Genomic DNA, 17,561 nt, shown 5'->3' on the forward strand with positions numbered 1-17,561 from the left:
GTCTCTCTTATGGATAAATAAATAAAATCTTAAAAAAAAAAAAAAAAGACAAGTGGAACCATGCCCCTTTCTCTCAAAAAAGTCAGTTTTCCAAATAAATGGGATTACAAACTAATTACCTACTCACCCAAAGTCACCACTTATGTAGGTTTTCTGGATTAGTCAATCCTTTTCCTTACTTGTTTATCTGGTAAGCCTTTGGGGTCATTTTATTATATATTAGAATCTTTACCAGGAATCGTTAAAAGAAATTTAAGTTATGCTTCTTTTCACAAGGAATTTGTTGGCCCAAGATTGCCAACTGTTTCAGAGTTCTTTCCCAATGAGATGTGGAGATTATGTGGGTCCCCAAATTACTCAAGCCACAGTTTTCCTTTTCTTCCTTATAAATCAAGAACTAGCTCTATAGGGCAGCCCCAGTGGCTCAGTGGTTTAGCGCCACCTACAGCCCAGGGCGTGATCCTGGAGACCCGGGATGAGTCCCACGTCCGGCTCCCTGCATGGAGCCTGCTTCTCCCTCTGCCTGTGTCTCTGCCTCTCTCTCCCTCCTGTGTATTTTCATGAATAAATAAATAAAATCTTTAAAAAAAAAAAAAAAAGAACTAGCTCTATAGACAAAGAGTTCTGCAATGCAAGATTCACCAAGGAGCTCTTGATTCTTCTATTATCAAGCAGCTCCCGAGTATTTATGATATACCCAACATTTTTTTGAGTGTGACTGTTTGTTGGGAATACCTAGTATATCCCATAGATCCAAAAACTGTGATATGTAATTACGCTGATCTTACAAGGCTTTTTCTGAAATTTGACAAATTGGAAGAGCCAGGTGATACGGCAACAACAACCTCTGTAATTCAATGCTGACCACAACATAAGTTGATTTATCAATTCATGTAAAATCCTCCATGAATTCAGGTGGCTTCAAAGGCAGCTATCCTTTGTGCAACTGCTCAACATTCCAAGCTGCTTTAATCTTATGCTACTCTCAGTTTTAGTAAAACAGGGAGAGAAGGAATAGCTCTGGTTACCTTTGCTCACAATTCATTTACCGACACAGATCACTCAGCTGCACCTAACTTCCCTCAGAATGCCTCAAAATAAAAAAGTATTAACAATTCTCATCACAATGGTATGACATGAAATATGGCAGCCTCTTTGTCTCAGTGCATGTTACTATTTCCCTCTGATCCTTTTGTTCAGAGCTAACTTCACGAACATGTGATCTGTGCAGTCACACAGGGCTCCCTGATCAGAAAAAACAGACCCTGTGTTTGGCTTAAAACTGCCATCACCATCTTGAAATTCTTAATTTGTAATCTTTGAATTTGTTTTGTCATTTTAAGATTCTATTTATTTATTTGAGAGAGAGAGAAAACGTGCACAAGTAGGGGGCAGCAGAGGGAGCCCCCAGGTACCCCTGTTTTTTAGTCTGATAGGACAATAGGATATGCATAGAAGAAGAGATACATGCAAAATACAGGTCTTCCTTTCCACCTCATTTTTATGTATCTTTGGTGAAGCCTCATCAGCGTAGAATTCCAACAGAGCCCACCATATGTAGAAGTGCAAGCAAGAATCAAAGTGAGTATAAGGTAAACATGTTGTCTACAGCTAAGTATGCCGAAGCAGCCTCTTTAATTTTTTTTTTTAAGGTTTAATTTATTTATTTGTGAGAGATACACAGACAGAGGCAGAGACATAGGTAGAGGGAGAAGCAAGGCTTCCTGCGGGGAGCCGGATGCAGGACTCTATCCCAGGACCCCAGGATCACTCCATAAGCCAAAGGCAGACAGACACTCAACCAAGGAGCCACCCAGGCGCCCCAAGAAGCTACATTTTCTACTTGAACTATACTTTGCTTCAACCACATAAGAAAGGCAACAGTCTTCTAAGAAATGTGACAAAAAAAAAAAAACCTATTGAATCTTTTCTTATGTTACTTACCTATATTAACCAACCACTTACGCTAAAAGTGATGACACAGAAAGAAAAAACAAGGCACAGTTCCTTTTCCTTTCAGTCCTGCCAAAGTCAAAGGTAGAACCTGTTGAGGTGCCTGGTTGGCTCACTTGGAAGTGTATGGGACTCTTAATCTCAGAGTCGTGAGTTCAAGCCCCACCATGTTGAATGTAGATTACTTAAATAAATAAAACTTAAAAAAAGAAGAATGGGGTGCCTGAATGGCTCATTTTGCCTTTGGCTCAGGTCATGATCTCAGGATCCTGGGACTGAGGGTGTCTGCTTCTTCCTCTCTGTCTGCCTCCTCCCCCCTGCTCATGTCTGTGTCTGTCTCTCTCTCAAATAAATTAAAACAAAAAAACAAAAAACTGTAATGGCACTTTTTCCTACTTTTTTGAGCAAGGTCTTTGCATTTTCATTTTGCACTTCCCCCTGTAAGTTATGTACTAGGCCTGCATTTGTTAAGGTAAATAAATATAAATCTGGAATTTGTATTAACAAAGATTATTTGTCAATATTCACATATAAGGTGCTGGATTAAAAGCTGAAGATATGGGGTACCTGGGTGGCTCAGTGGTTGAGTGTCTGCCTTTGGCTTAGGGCCTTGATTCCGGGGATTCTGGGATCAAGGCCGACATCAGGCTCCCCACAGGGAGCCTGCTTCTCCCTCTGCCTATGTCTGTGCCTCTCTGTGCCTTCCATTAATAAATAAGTAAAATCTTAAAAAAAAAAAAAAAAGCTGAAAATATAACAATAACGGACTCATGTGTATAATAGCAGAGATAATCATATAAACAAATAGTGACAATATATTACATGACACACATTATGGGAACCCTGTGGAAAGAGCCTTAGAAAAGCCTTTATCATGGAAATAACAGTTGGACTGAGAAAGAACTTCTCACTTAAGAGAGAGAGAAGAGGGATCCCTGGGTGGCGCAGCGGTTTGGCGCCTGCCTTTGGCCCAGGGTGCGATCCTGGAGACCCAGGATCGAATCCCACGTCGGGCTCCCGGTGCATGGAGCCTGCTTCTCCCTCTGCCTGTGTCTCTGCCTCTCTCTCTCTCTCTCTGTGTGACTATCATAAATAAATAAAAATTAAAAAAAAAAAGAGAGAGAGAGAGAAGAGATAGCCCTAATAATAAGATTCTGTATATAGTAAACAAAACGTATTTAGAAAATTTTGGCAAGCTTTTTAGGACCATAAAATAGCATGCATAATGGTGAATATAGAAGATGAACTGAGATTATAAATTATACACAAGGCATAACAGATTAATAAGCAGAAGAGTGGCACAATTTATGTTTTAGGTGAACTCCAGAATAGGAAAAAAGTGGAGAGGGGTGCCTGGCTAGCTCAGTCGGTTAAGCATCAGCCTTTTTGGCTCAGGTCATGATCCTAGACTCCTGGGATCAAGCCCCATATTGGGTCCCTGCTCAGCCGGGAGTTGGCGTCTCCCTCTCCCTCTGCTCCTCCCCCAGCTCATGCTCTCTCTTACTAGCTCACTCTTAAACAAATAAAAAACAAATAAAATCTTTTTAAAAGGCGGGGGGGGGGGGAGCTGAGAGGAAAATGAGAGTATCAATAGCAGTAAAAAGCCTTATTTAGGGTCTTATCACAAGCAATTTTTAGTGGAGTTGGGAAGGGGGAGAAGGTTGTGTTTCTTTCCAGAACCACCTTTCAGATTCTTCAACAAGCACCTCAAATCTCCAAGAGAGAATTTACATTTCCCAGATTTATTTGACTAAAGAAGACTCTTTTGCCAGGACCACCTATCATCTCACAGAGCTGTGAAGACACAATTTTAATACTTTTCTATGAAAGAGTAGACAGCACTGAGTGAGAAAAGCAGAGGGCAGCAGAGGGCTTAATCCAGGAGCAAAACAATGGCATATGTGAGGAACAGAAAGAAATCTAACTAAAATTCTGCCAAGCTGTGTTAAGGACCTAACTAAATATATAAAATACCAGTCTACTAATTTGTACAATTAGCAAATACTTTAATTCATACTGGGTAGACAGAATGAATATTTCAAAAGAGTAAGGGGGAAGAAAACAATAATGGCATAAGTGGGACAAAGGCATAAAGCTAAAAAGATGTTACATACAGAGATTAAGGACAGATCAGAAAACTAAATAAATTAGAAAGATACACATGTAGATATGTAGGAGATTTTGGTCAGAAGCAGAACCATATGAGTAGGTTTGCCAAGGAATGTAGAATGTCTGGAATATAGAAATTAAGGAAAAACAAAATTAAGGTGTCAGATGACCTTTAATGTCCAACTGCCAATACAATGTCAAGAATTACATCCAATATCAGCAAATATAAGGGAATGACCTAGAGGTTCCTATCTGCAATGCCAAGTCAGATAAGAAATATAGGCAGCAGGCCATTATTAACAGAAGATGAACTATAGACAAAGACAGAATAAATAATATTTAGAAAAACATGGGTCTGGTTTTCCTGGCTTTGAGATGTGAGGAAAATAAATTATATTCCTTACAGGATTAGAATAGAGTAATGGTTCTCAATTTTTCTTCTGTCGTGACACATCTGAGAAATAGAATATATATTCCCAACAGAAATAAAGAGGAACAAAAGAATGAGGAAGAAGGATCATAATTATGAGTGGTTTCTAGTAATTATAAAATGCCTAAGGGAAATGTAATTCTTAGAAAATGGACATCACTGGCTTAAAACTGATACTATCAAAGAAAACTTAAATACAAGTTCCAAAGACTAACATTTTTTAATCTATGTGACAGAATTCAAGAAACTGTCACATAATAACACAAGTTTCTACAAAAATGTCCAGAGCGCTTACAAATTTATCAGCTTTAAAAATAATTGTTTTTGAAGATACCGCATTAGCTAATACATGTTTAGTATGCTCATTCATTTATCTTTATACGTTTATGAAGTTAATACAGTCCTGTAGTATTTCCATTTTATTTATTTTTTTAAAGATATTATTTATTTATTCATGAGAGACACAGAGAAAGAGACAGAGACACAGGCAGAAGGAGAAGCAGGCTACCTATGGGAGCCTGATGCAGGACTCAATCACAGAACCCCAGGATCATGACCTGAGCCAAAGGCAGATGCTCAACCACTGAGCCATCCAGGTGCCCCAATATTTCCATTTTATAAACTAATGAGGTACCCTAAGTTTGTGACTTAGGGTCACAAACAGGACTGGTTTAGGACTGTAAGACACAAGAGTTCCAATTGGTTCAATGCTTAGGCACTAGGGTAGTCTGTTCACCTAAACCGGTATTCTCAAACTTTTTTATCTCAGGCTGTGTTTATATTCTTAAAAATTACAGAAGATCCAAAGGACTTTTTTTTGTGTGGGTTATAGCTATTGATATTCATATGTCATTAGATATTAAAACTGAGAAATTGTTCAAATACAAGAATACACTATTAACTCCTTCTATAAAGCCAGTATAATCCTAATATCAAAACCAAAGACATTATAAGAAAATTACAGACCAGGGGATCCCTGGGTGGCGCAGCGGTTTGGCGCCTGCCTTTGGCCCAGGGCGCGATCCTGGAGACCCGGGATCGAATCCCACGTCAGGCTCCCGGTGCATGGAGCCTGCTTCTCCCTCTGCCTGTGTCTCTGCCTCTCTCTCTCTCTCTCTCTCTCTCTCTCTGTGACTATCATAAATAAAAAAAAAAAGAAAAAAGAAAATTACAGACCAATGTCTCTTATGAATGTAGATGCAAAAACTTTCCAAAAAACACTAACAAACTAAAGGATTACACACCAGATCACCAAGTGGTATGTGTCCTGGGAATGCAGGATTGGTTCAACACATGAAAATCAAACAATATATCATATTAATAAGGGACAAAAACCAGTCATCTCAATAGATGCAAAAATATGTTTGATAAAACTTAACATCTTTTTATGATAAAAACATTCACTGAATTAGGAATAGAAAAAAACTGCCTCAACCTTACAAAGGCCATCTAAAAAACCCCATAGGTAACATCATACTTAATAGTAAAAGACTAGATGTTCTCTCCTCTAAGAGCAGAAACAAGGTCCACTACTGGGCAGCCTGGGTGGCTCAGCAGTTTCGCACCTGCCTTCAGCCCAGGGAGTGATCCTAAAGACCCGGGATCACATCCCACATGGGGCTCCCTGCATGGAGCCTGCTTCTCCCTCTGCCCTTGTCTCTGCCTGTGTCTCTCATGAATAAATAAATAAAATCTTAAAAAAAAAAAAAAAAAAAAAAGAGTCCACTATCTCTACTTCTATTCAACACTGTACTACCCAGGTAGAAAAAGAAATAAAAAGTATCCAGATCAGAAAGGACGAAGTAAAACTATGTCTCTTTGCAGATATTATCTTACATTAAAAAAAAAAAAATTAGAAATCCACAAAAAACTATCAGAGCTAATAAATTAGTCCAGCAAGGTTGCTCTCCAAAATCAATATACAAAATTCAATTGTATTTCTATACACTGGCAACAAACAACCCAAAAATGAAATTAAGAAAACAATACCATTTATAACAACATCAAAAATAATAAAATATTTAGGAATAAATTTAACAAAAGTACAAAGCTTGTACACTAAAAACTACCAAACACTGTTGAAATAAGCAGGTAGGGCAAAAAAAAAAAAAAAAAGGCAGGTAGGGCAGCCCCAGTGGCTCAGCAGTTTGGCAGCGCCTTCGGCTCAAGGCATGATCCTGGAGCCGGGACTGAGTCTCACATGGGGCTCCCTGCATGGAGCCTGCTTCTCCCTCTGCCTGTGTCCCTGCCTCTCTCTCTCTCTCTGTGTCTCATGAATAAATAAATAAAATCTTAAAAAAAAAAAGGTAAAGGCCTACTTAATGGAAATGAAAGTAAATGCACAAACATTTCATACTTATGAACTGGAAGACTATTAAGATGACAATACTCCCCAATTTAATCACCAGATTCAACAAAATTCCTTTCAAAACTCCAGCTGTTTGTTTTGGGGTTTTTTGGCAGAAACTGACAAGCTGATCCTAAAATTCAAATCAAATTGCAAGGGATGCTACAGAGCCAAAACAATCCTGAAAAAGATCAAAGTTGGAAGACTCATACTTTCAGACTTTAAAAATTTATACAAACTTACAGTAATCAAGACTGGGTGGTATAGAACATGAGAGACTCCTAACTCTGGGAAATGAACAATGGGTAGTGGAAGGGGAGTTGGTGGGGGGGATGGGGTGATTGGGTGACGGGCACTGAGGGGGGCATTTGACAGGATGAGCACTGGGTGTTATACTATATGTTGGCAAATCGAACTCCAATAAAAATATATACAAAGAAAAAAAAAAGACTGGGTGGTACTGGCATTGGCTACACATACAGATCAATGTAGAATCCAGAAACAATGGAGAATCCACAAATAAACAGATGTTTATGATCAACTGATTTTCAGCAAGGATGCCAAGACCATTCAACAAGAGAAAGAACAGTCTTATCAGTGGAACAACCAGACAGCCACATGTAAAAGAATAAAGTTGGACCTCTATCTCACACCACATACAAAGACTTCAATGTAAAAACATAAACTATAAAACTGTTAAAAGAGGTATAAAATTTTATAATCTTGAATTAGGCAATGATTTCTAAGATAAGTCTCCCAAAGCACAAGCAACCAATGAAAAAAATACATAAATCAGAACACCTCGGTGGCTCAATGGCTGAGCACCTGCCTCTGGCTCAGGGTGTGATCCTGGGGTCCTGGGATCAAGACCCGCATCAGGTTCTAACAGGGAGCCTGCTTCTCCCTCTGCCTATGTCTCTGTGTCTCTCATGAATAAATAAACTCTTCAAAAAAATTAAAAACAGAAATTTATTTAAAAAAATACACAAACCAAATTTTATCAAAACTGAAACTTAACACACTTCAAAAACATAACATACTTTACTCAAGAAAATGAAAAAAAAGCAATATGCCAAACCCTCCAAAAATTAAATGTAAATTTATTGTATGATCCAGCAATTCCAATTCTGGGTATACAACCAAAGAGCTGAAAGCAGGGACTCAAACAGATATTTATATGTCCATGTGCACAGCAGCATTACTCACAACAGCCAAAAGACTGAGGCAACCAAAGTGTTGATCAACAGATGAAGAGATAAAAGAAAATTCTAACACAAGCTACAACACGGTAGAACCTTGAAGATACTGTGCTAAATGAAATGTCAGACACAAAAGGACAAATGTTATATGACTCTAATTACATAGAATAATCAAATTCATTGTGACAAAGTAGAATGGTAGTTGCTAAGGAGCGGGAGGAAGAAGGAATGGAGAGCTACTGCTTAAAGGGTATGGTGTTGGTTTGCAAAAAATGAAAAAGTTCGGGGGATAGAAAAAAGCAGTGATGACTGCACAACAATGTGAACATAGTATCACTAAATGTATCCATAAAAATAGTTAAAATGGTAAATTTTGTGTTACATGTATTTTATCACAATTTTAAAAATTTTAAAAAAGAGGGCATCTGGGTGGCTCAGTCAATTAAGCATCTGCCTCTCTCAGGTCATGATCCCAGACTCCTGCAGTAGAGCCCGCAGTGAGCTCCCTGCTCAGAGGGGAGCCTGCTTCTCTCTCTCCCCCTGCCCCTCGCCCTTATGCTCTCTCAAAAGGATGAATAAAATCTTTTAAAAATAATTTTTTTAAAGAAAATGAAAAGAAAGCCACAAAATGGGAGAACATTTTTGTAAATCATGTATCTGGTAAGAGTCCAGTATCTAGAATATATAAAGAACTCATAATTTTTTTTAATGGACAAAGGATGTAAACATTCTCCAAAGAACAAATGGCCAATAAGCACATGAAGAGATGCTAGACACCCTTACTTATTAGGGTGCAAATCAAAATACAAATCAAACCATGAGATACAACTTCACCCACTAGGATGGCTGTATTAAGGTGAACAATAACAAGTGTTGGTGAGGATATGCAGAAAATAGAATTCAAAATTCATTGCTAGTGAGAATACAAAATGGTGCAACCTCTTGGGAAAATAGTTTGGCAGGTCTTTATAAAGTTAAACATAAATGGGGGCGCCTGGGTGGCTCAGTGGGTTAAGCATCTGACTCGGCTGACTCTTGGTTTCAGCTCAAGTCATGATCTCAGGGTCATGAGATGGAGCCCCATCTCAGGCTGAGAGCTCAGCATGGAGTCTGCTTGAGATTCTCTCCTCGCCCTCTGCCCCTCCCCCACTCCCCCACAGCCAAGCATGCACTCTCTCTCTCTCTCTCTCAAATTAATAAATAAAAACAAAATCTTTAAAGTTAAATATAAACGTATCAAAACACCCAGCAATTCCACTCCTGGGTGTATATCCAAAGAAAAAGGAAACATACATCCACACGAAAAAAAAATGTTTTTTTTTTTTAAAGAGAGCATAAGAAGAGAGGGGCAAAGAATCGCAAGCAGGTTCCACACTCACCACACAGAGCCCAATGCAGGGCTGACCTGAGATCATGACCTAAGCCAAAATCAAGAGTCAGACACTCAAACGACACTCAACTACCCAGGCATCTCTCACACAAAAACTTTTACAAAGATGTTCATAGCTATATTATTCATATTAGTCAAAAAGTAGAAACAACCCAAATGACTATTAAATAATAAACAAAACATGGTAGCTCCATAGAACACATTCCATAGAATGCAATATTATAAAAAGAAATGGAGTAGTGACCCATGATATAATATGGAGAAACCCTGAAAACACTATGCTTAGTGAAAGAAGTCAAGCACAAAAAGCCACATATATGATTCCATTTATATAACATGTCCAGAACAGGCAAACTCATAGACAGAATATAGCTTAGTAGTTGCCAAAGACTTGAAGGAAAGGGAAATGAGGAGTGAAGGAGTGACTGCTAGTGAGCACATGGTTTCTTTTTGGAAAGATGAAAATGTTCTGGAATTAGACAGCAGTGATGGTTATAAAACGTTATGAATATATACTTAAAACTATAAAAGGATGAGCTTTATGATACTGTAAACTGTATCTCAAAGAAAAAATTTTTAAAAAGAAATACTATTACATATTCCATTAGCCATCAAAGCAATGTTTTCACATACAGTGTAGGTATCACTCTATATTCTAGATAACAGGAGAGGGGAAAAGGCAAATATTACATTAATATTACTATGAAAAATTGTGGAAAAAAAAAAAAGAAAAATTGTGACTCAGAGATCCCCTGAAAAAGGTCCCCAGAGTTTGAATACCACTAACCTAAATTAACACTCAGCACAAGACTGGAGCTTAAATATACTTAATGACCAATCAATTTTATTTTTAATTTTTTCAAGTTTATTTATTTAAGCAATCTCTAAATCAAACTCGGGGAGGCTTGAATCCACAACCCTGAGATTAAGAATAGCATGCTCTTCCAGCTGAGCCAGCCAGGTGCCACTGACTGAGCAATTGTTTTTTTTTTTAACTGAGCAATTTTAATGGTAATTATTTAACTATAGGAAAGACTGACAAAATGCAAGCAGATTTCACTATTACGTATAATTCACATTTTACATTCTTAAAATGTATTTTTTTTTCTTACAATGTATTTTTTGACAACCTACGTAACTATGGTGAACTTAACACCCTTTGTATACTAAATTTTGACAACCCCAAGCTTGAGGTGCAACACAATGTAGTGGTTAAGAGCTCTGAATCCAGACTCAGACACCCTGAGTTCAAATGCTAACTCTGCAGCAAACTAGCTGTGAAATCTTGTCCAAGATACTTAACCCTTCTGCATCTCTTTTCCACCCCTGTAAATGATAATACAAAAAAAAAGGGTTGTGAAGAGTGAATACTTAAGATCTTTAGAAAGAAATTACATATCATAAATTTGCAGTAAGTTATCTATTACCATTGTAAATCAAATACCCACTTACAACTACCAGACTTTTGGGACACCTGGCTGGCTCAGTCGGTGGAGTATGCAACTCTTGATCCCAGGGTTTAAAAGTCTGAACCCCTTGCTGGGTGTAGAGATTACTTAAAAATAAAATATTTGTAAATACATAAATAAAACTACCAGACTATTATGTGACTTATACCAATTTCTTCTTAAAAATACAGGCTGCTTTGTGCAAAGATTACTCATCTTTGCTGATGAACACAGAGCTTACAGGAAGCCCACACTCCCAAGTCCCCCATCCTAATGCTTTCTAGTGCTAAACTAGAAATCAGTCAACCAGCCTAATCAAGGAATGAAAAAAACTTCCTAAGGAACTATATAACAAGTGATTTCCCCCAGAGGTGTTTTTTTTTAGATTTTATTTATTTATTCATGAGAGATACACAGAGAGAGGCAGTGACATAGGCAGAGAGAGAAGCAGGCTCCTCGCAGGGAGCCCAATGAGGGACTTGATCCCAGGACCCTAGGATCATGACCTGGGCCAAAGGCAGGTCGTGACCTGAACCACCCAGGTGTCCCTCACTCAGAGGTATTTTTATCTAAAAAGAATCTTCTGGGACTCCTGGGTGATTCAGTGGTTGAGCTCAGGGCATGATCCCGGCTTCACAGGATCAAGTCTCACATCGGGCTCCCTGAGAGCCCTCTGCTAGGCCTCTGCCTCTGTCTCTCTGTCTTCTGTGAATAAATAAAATCTAAAAAAAAAAAAAAAAAAAAAAAAAGAATCTTCTAAGAAATTTAACATTAACATTCAGGATCCTCAAAAAACCAATCTGATATACAGCAACTACTAAGAAGAAGACACAAGAACAGCATGAAAAAGAGGGCTTGACCATCCACCGATGGAGGAGTTTACCCCACAAGGGTAAACTCTGTTGGTAAGGAAACTGAAGAGAAAAAAAATACTAAATTAGGAATCAGAAAGCACATTTCTTTTTTTTTTTTTTAAAGATTTATTTATTTATGATAGACATAGAGAGAGAGAGGCAGAGACACAGGAGGAGGGAGAAGCAGGCCCATGCCAGGAGCCTGATGTGGGACTCGATCCCGGGACTCCAGGATCGCGCCCTGGGCCAAAGGCAGACGCTAAACCGCTGAGCCACCCAGGGATCCCCAGAAAGCACATTTCTAATCACAGCTCAACCACTATCTCACTTGATCTTGTTTGGCAAAATAAAAATCCAAAGGCCATAACTGAACATACACAACCTCCACAATCTATTTCCAACCGTTTGTCTCATCACTCTATCCATAAACCCTCAATGCTCGCCACACTAAGTTCTCACTCTTCCTATTTTGAGTCCCGTAACAACTTATGTTTGCATGTGCTATTCCTTAGCTCTGTACAGGCCTCCAGACTATCCCCTTTTCTAACCTAGCAAACTCCTATTCATCCCTCAAGAGCCAACTTCTTCCCTCTGAACTTCCATGATCGAATGTGCTGTAATTTATCCGTATTTTAGTTCCCTGAAGGGAAAGACTGTCTTCAATAATTTTGTGTCTGGGGCATCTGCCTTCAGCTCAAGTCATGACCCTACAGTCCTGGGATGGAACCCTGCAGGAGGGTCCCTGCTCAGTAGGGAGTCTGCTTCTCCCTCTGCCCCTCCCCCCTCAGTTTATGCTCTCTCACTTGGGTGGCTCAGTGGTAGAACATCTGCCTTCAGCTCAGGGCATGATCCTGGGGTCCTGGGATCGAGTCCCGCTTCCAGCTCCCCACAGGGAGCCTTCTTCTCCCTCTGCCTATGTGTCTGCCCCTCTCTCTGCATCTCTCATGAATAAAATTTTTTTAAAAATCTTAAGATAATATAATTTTGTGTCTCTAAAGCCTACCAGCGTCTAGCCTAATGTACAAATGCAAATGTTTGATAAAATGAAAGATTAAATGATTATTGAATGAGCAACTTTAGGCAGTTTATCCTACAAAATTGAGACTACTTGATACATCAGAAAAGCAACAGGTCATATATAATAGGAAGAGCAGTGGGCTGCTCTTAATTTTTCTAACTCTATGATCTTCAGCTAACACTGAACTCAACTACAAAAAAGATTTCATAAGGTTGTTAGACTTAACAAATGAAAAAAATACATAAACATGTCTAGCACAATGCCTGGAACAAAACAGTTACTCAAATGTCAGTTCCCTTTTCTCTCCCCCTTAACTCAGGATAATTATGGACACCTAATGAATTAATTTGATATGAAAACAATCTGGAAACCATAACATATCATACAAATTAAATCTCTCACTTGAGGGAAAAAATCTAAACTGTTCTTTTTTCATTTATATACCCTTTCTTTTTGGATTTGTAAGAAATGCTTGGGGATATTATGCTGGCCTTTAAACAGTTCCCCAAACTATGTAATTATCTAGAATTCTAGAATTGAAACTTAGTTTAGTGTAAACAATTCTAATTCACTTAGTTCAAACAATCTTAATTCCTCTAAGATTAAGAAGAAAAAAACCTACATATCACATATCCTGCTTTAAACTACACTGTTTTTTCCTTGTTTTAGGTCTTTCCATGTTTAGGTCTGCAGTAATGATTTTCATTGAATTTTGTAACATTTTATGGATCTCAGCACTTGTAGTTTACTTTAGAAAATAACACATCTCATTGAATTTTGTATCAAAATGGCCTGATTTTTTTTTTTTTAGGATAAACAAAATTTACCAGCATCAGCATTTATAGGTTAAGTCCTATTTATTGTCTGAAAACAGAAATGTTCCGTAGAAAATAAACTCAAAAACCTTTTTCACCCCACAGATCCTGATTTGACATTCTATAAAGAACATTAAAAAAGAGAGAGAGCGCGCACAACATAATTAATGATGCTTATTATGCATGTCAAGGTTAACTCTGAGGTCAAAAAAGTTTTCTACTTACTAAACTGAATCTGCTCTGAGAACTAATAAAAATTCTCCTTAATAACTGCAATTATAAATTTTTATATTAAAAGGTCTAAAATTATAACAGACACTGTACTGTTCTAGTTAAGTGAACTAAAAATAAATGTAAACCTCTGTGTGATTCAGGAATTACAAAACTGAACTAAACATGTGCGTGATAACATCTTGTAAATTTATCTACATTGCTAACGACCTAAAACAATGAAAACACCTTAATTTTCCCTTTATATTTATACATGTGCTATACCTAAAACATTAAATATCAATACGTTTCACTTCCGCTTCTGTATTATTTCAAGGAAACATTATTTTTTCATTTTCCACACTAGTCAAATTAAAAATTGGAAATAGCGATTTACCTAAAAGAGCTCATTTTTCAAATCAACTTTTTCTTTATATTAAGCATCACATTTTTAAAGCACAAAATTTTAAAGCATACGGCGGTTATCTTCCCCAAAGTATACGGTTTTCAAGAAGCACTCTTTAAAATTTGTTTATGAAAGCATTTCAGCATACTAGACACTAGTGAATTAAAGTACAGCATTCTAAATGAAACAATTATTTCATAATTCTGCAAATTGTAATAAGTACTAAGATGCAAAGTGCAGAAATTACAAGGTTGCTGGGCCTAAAGGAAATTTCAGCGTACAATTAACTCACAGAACATGCTGATATTAACAACAAAAAAAGTCAACTTTTTTTTTTTTTAAACCATTCCACAATTCACCGATTTGGTAGGGCACTCTAAATTGTCGTACCCAGTTGGGATTATCCAGCATTATTAGCTAATAGTTCTCATTACTTTAGAAACAGGATATGTTCTGTTTCGCCAAGTGTTACACATTTCGCTGCTACAAGACTTTGGCGGGGGAGGGGGGGGTCTTTTGGAAACAAAAGGTAATCTGATCCACTCCAGCTAATTACCAAATGCACGCCAACAGTACGCAATTTGAATTGCGTTTCTAGACACGATAAAGATCACAACATGAAGTAGAATGTCACATGTGTAAGGAACTACTTTTGTATCAGAAATATATCAAAATGAAGAAACATGGTGTACCGAAACGAGGTCCCACGCAAGGTTCAAAATTCGTCGGATCAAAGATCTAATAAACTTATGAAAAGAAAATGTGCAATCAACGTTTTTAAAGTAACAGTAATTCGTCCCATTCAGGTGTGACTAGAAATCTCGACGACGCGCTTCTCGCGGGTCTACACCGCTGGCTCTTCTGCAATCGGACGACGGGACCAGCGCGCCGGCGGAGGCGGGCACCACACACCGCTACCGCCGTCTGTTTACAAATATGAACCTCACAGTTTCCCACGTCAAACGCCTTCATCAGCACCACCGACCGGGGGCGGGGGAGAAGGCGGGAGAGGGCCGAGGGGCGAGCGGGCACCGCCGCCGCCCCCGCCGCCACGGGCGACCCGGAGAGGACTCACCGCGTATCGCGTGAGTGTATTTACGCGTTTCAGGTACATCTGCGTCCGTGGCGCAGGAAAGGAGCAGGCAAGGAAGGGCGCACACGCCGCGGACGAGCTCGCACCGACCCGCTGACTCTAGAGCCGCCCCCGGGTCTGCGGGTTCCGGCCGGAGCCAAGCGCCGCAGCCCCGCGAAGTCCGGCCCCCGCGGCGCCCCAAGGCCGCCTCAGCCGCCAGGCCGCCGCCCCACGGCGCTCAGCCTGCCTCCCCTCGGGGCGCCCGGAGCCCGTCCCGGCAGAGAGAAGTGTCAGGCCCGGGGGCGGCGGGGGCCGCTCGGCCGGGCCCGGCACCTGCGAGGCGCGGCACCTGAGGCGGCGAAGCGGGGCCGCCGGCCTTCCCGAGCACACCCCCTCGGCGCCCGGCGCCCGGCGCCGCGCCCGCAACCTCCGTACCTGCGAAGCCCGCGAGCTACAGGCGCGCGCGGCGCCTCCTCATCCCAGTGGCTCCCGCTCCCCCCGCCGCCTCCCGCCGCCGCCGCCGTCACTGCCGCCGCCGCTGGAGGCCGGGACACGACGAGCTCAGGACTCCACCGCCATGTCCGCCGCGCCGCGAACTGCATTGTGGGGGGGAAGGGATCGGGTGGGGGAGGAGGAGGGAGAGGGAGAGAAAAAGGAGGACCCGCTGAGGGGAGGGGGCCGAGGGGAGCGGGCGTGGGGGAGGGGCGGGGCGGGCCGGCCGGAGCCTCGGCGGAGGCCCGACCCCGCGGCAGGGCTGGGGAGGAGACGCCGAGGAAAGACTGCAGGGTCCCCCTCCCTTCGCTCTGGGGGCCCCCGGGCGCGGGTGAAACGGGGCGGGGGGCGGGGGCGGGGCTGCGTCCGAAGGCCGGTGGTAGCGGCGAGAAACAATGGGGAGGGGCCGCGCCGGGAGGGCAGCGCACTCACACTCCGGCCGCGGACGGGGGCGCGCGCGCGGGCACCCGTTAGCCCGCGAGGAGGGGGCGGTGCCGGCGGGGGCGGGGCGCGGAGCCGAAGGGGGAGTTGGGAGGGGGCGCGGGGTCGAAGGGGGGCGGGGCCGGGGGTCCGGCTGCGCGCGGGGGGGGCGGGGGCGGGGGCGGCTCCGCGCGGGGCCCCGCGAGCCGCCGGCTGACGGCCTCGGCCGCGCGGCTCCGCCCTCTTCCTGGGCCGGGCCGCCCTCCCGAGGCCCCCAAGAAAAAGAGGGGCCGGAAAGCTGCCCCGTCGCCGCCGCCCCCGCCGCCGCCGGCGCGCACCTTGTGGCCTGGCCAAGCCTCGCCGACCCTCGGCGCCCAGCGCGGGCTTCTGAACCTCAAGCGGGAGCGGGACGGAGGAACCGGGGTCGACACCAGCCTACTCGCCTTTGCCACCAGCCCACCAAAGCTGGAATTCTTTCCTTTTTAAAATGCCTATTTAGGAGTTAAGGAGCTCGGCCGGAAAATTTTAAGAACAGCCCCCTAACCTGGAAAGATTTCAAGAATAATTTTAGTTTAACTCGGGTTTGCAATCGGCTACCATCCCTGGGCCCCTCCTTGCATGCTTTAATGTATTAGGTTCCTCTGCATAGTTATTTAAAATCACGATCTGGGAGGACCTATGGTTTGGTTATTTAAAAAAAAAACAAAAACCCTTGGACAGTATTCAACCAACGTCTGACCATAAATCACTCAACTACAATGCTTGCATTTGACACACGCGACGCAGGAAAAGGATAGAACACGGGTGGACGTGATGGTGAAGGAGCATGCCAAATCTGAAGTGTTTACAAAATACTGCCTTATGACCTTTCATATTTGTCTCAGAGGATATAACCTACCAGAGGTTACAAAGGATATTCCTGTCTGTGGAGTCCCATCTGTTTCCCGCTACACCTCAGAAGTGGATACTTACTGCTCTGTTTGTTTCCATTTGAATTTGAAGCTTATGACAAGACACCAAGCATTGCCCACCAAGTGCTAGACCTTGACCTAGGGACTTCACATATTTCACCCCATTTAACCCTCATAACATAGCAATCCCATGTGGTCAGTACTATTGCTCCCACCTACAAAGAGAAAACCAGAGCACTGAGAATAAGTGCATTTTACTCCTACTTGTCTGATTCTACAGGGTCTGGGTATAGTGCAGCAAATAGTGGATTTCAAGTCAAAAGAGCCCTGCTTGACTTCAGAATTTTCCTGGATGACTATGGACAAATGCACCCTCTGCGTTTCCTCATCTAAGTTTTCAAAGGCAAAACCACTTTACAGGGATGTGGTGAGGAAAACAGGAAACAAAAGTTAAAGCCTATAGAGAGGGATCCCTGGGTGGCGCAGC

The 17,561-nt window shown here is 41.6% G+C and overlaps 1 protein-coding gene across 9 annotated transcripts in view; it reads right to left on the reverse strand.

Moving 5' to 3' along the window:
* The window catches only part of TUT4 (terminal uridylyl transferase 4), a 114,642-nt gene extending 98,372 nt beyond the window's left edge, over positions 1-16,270 (reverse strand). For 3 of the 9 annotated variants that reach the window (XM_041738423.1, XM_041738417.1, XM_041738419.1), the window contains exon 1: positions 15,687-16,269. The gene's annotated coding sequence lies outside the window, so the exon portion shown is untranslated. Of the gene's footprint in view, positions 1-15,686 lie in introns of all 9 variants that reach the window. The other 6 variants (XM_041738422.1, XM_041738421.1, XM_041738420.1 and 3 more) reach the window with 4 other exon arrangements.
* Positions 16,271-17,561: the final 1,291 nt, after the last annotated feature.

This window comes from Vulpes lagopus, chromosome 23 (assembly GCF_018345385.1).
Source record: "Vulpes lagopus strain Blue_001 chromosome 23, ASM1834538v1, whole genome shotgun sequence".
Taxonomy (NCBI): Eukaryota; Metazoa; Chordata; class Mammalia; order Carnivora; family Canidae; genus Vulpes; species Vulpes lagopus.